The sequence below is a fragment of the Teleopsis dalmanni genome, chromosome 1 (genome assembly GCF_002237135.1).
Source record: "Teleopsis dalmanni isolate 2A chromosome 1, ASM223713v2, whole genome shotgun sequence".
Lineage (NCBI taxonomy): Eukaryota > Metazoa > Arthropoda > Insecta > Diptera > Diopsidae > Teleopsis > Teleopsis dalmanni.
Genome location: NC_051846.1, coordinates 134,328,349 through 134,330,137, shown reverse-complemented (window position 1 = coordinate 134,330,137; position 1,789 = coordinate 134,328,349).

Sequence of the window (1,789 nt, the reverse complement as noted above, 5' to 3'; positions counted from 1 at the left end):
ACTTTACTAAATGTAGCTTATAAAGTTATTGCTCAAATCTTACATAAACGCCTACACTACGAGCCGAGCAAGCAGGATTTAGGCATAATCGATCATGTGCCGACCACATAAACAGCCTTCGAATAATAGTCGAACAGTCTAGCGAATGGCGATCTCCCCTATACTTGCTGTTTATCGACTTTAAACGTGCATTCGATACACTTCTCCATACCACCATCTGGTATGCATTAGAGTGTAAAGGTATACCGAGTAAATTAATAAATTTAGTAAAAGGCTTGTACTCTGACGCGCACTGCTCAGTACTTCACGAAGGGCGTCTCAGCGGGCAAATTCAAATTAAGTCTGGCGTCCGACAAGGTTGCATTCTTTCACCTATACTATTTAATATAGTCTTAGATGTGGTTATGTCGGAAGCTATGAGCACAAATCATGGCATCTCATTCGGCCTTCATAACAAACTTACTGACCTCGATTACGCTGATGACATCTGTTTACTAACACATAACTGGCAAAGCGTGCACTGGCAGCTGGTCTGTCAATCAATATCAACAAAACCAAGTCTATGCGTCTCAATTCAAACTGCTCAACGAAGTTTCAACTAGATGGCTCCTACATCGAAGATGTACAAAGTTTCTGCTATCTGGGAAGCTACATTTCGAACAACGGCGGCAGTCGGCAAGACATACAGTACAGGCTATCGAAAGCGAAGCAAGCGTTTGGAATCCTTAACAAAATCTGGCGTTCATCCAACATCACACAACGCACTAAGATACACCTGTACAATGCAAACGTAAAATCAACTTTACTATATGGTAGTGAGAGTTGGAACCTAACGGCAAGAGACGCTCAACAGCTACAAGCCTTTGTCAATCGTTGTCTACGACGCATCCTTCATGTATTCTGGCCAGCAACCATAACCAACAATGAGCTCGGGTTTAGAACGAATCAGCCTCTTATAACTGATGAAATAATGATGCGCAAATACAAATGGCTTGGCCATACGTTAAGAAAACCCGCTGATGATATCGCAAGAAATGTCTTAGATTTCAACCCTCAAGGCAGTAGAAGACCAGGGCGTCCGCGCAACACTTGGAAACGACAAACTGAAGCCGAATTAAGAAATGCTGGAAAGAGCTGGAGTGAAACAAAACGTCTTGCATTAGATAGAGTTCAATGGAAACTATTTGTTACGGCCCTCTGTTCCACCTAGGAATAAAAGGATTAAATAAAAGACTAAAATGTGTGAAATATACAATAATTAGTTAATTATTATTATTATTGATACGGGAAGTGGTACTGAAACCGTCGGGTCTATTGTACCCGTTCCTGGGTTTAGAGTAATTCTCTAAGCTCTGTTGAGATATACTCTTTGCTAAAGATTAGTATAGAAACTACTTTACATAGTTGTATTGTCTCTTCCGCAATGGTATACATTCTCAGGAGTATACTCCGTATGTACATTAAGGCAGGGCCATTCTAACAGCACATTTGTCTCTTCTCTTCGTAGAATCGACAGTTTTCATTTGTATATATGCCCAGTCTCGTAAGGTGGTACTTTAGCTTAGAGTGTCCTAATAAGATTTCTTTGATGAGTCTAAGTTTTTTTTTGATAAGTTAATACAAATTATAAGTACCAATAAGTGATTTGGATTGTGTTAATTCTGTTAGATTATTCCAATAATTCTTTTTTGTTTTGGTTGTATTTTATTTTTATAAGCCATGGTTCTGGCCCCACCATCGGTCTGACTGCCATTGGTTAATAATATTGTTAATTTTTTTTTTTTGGTGA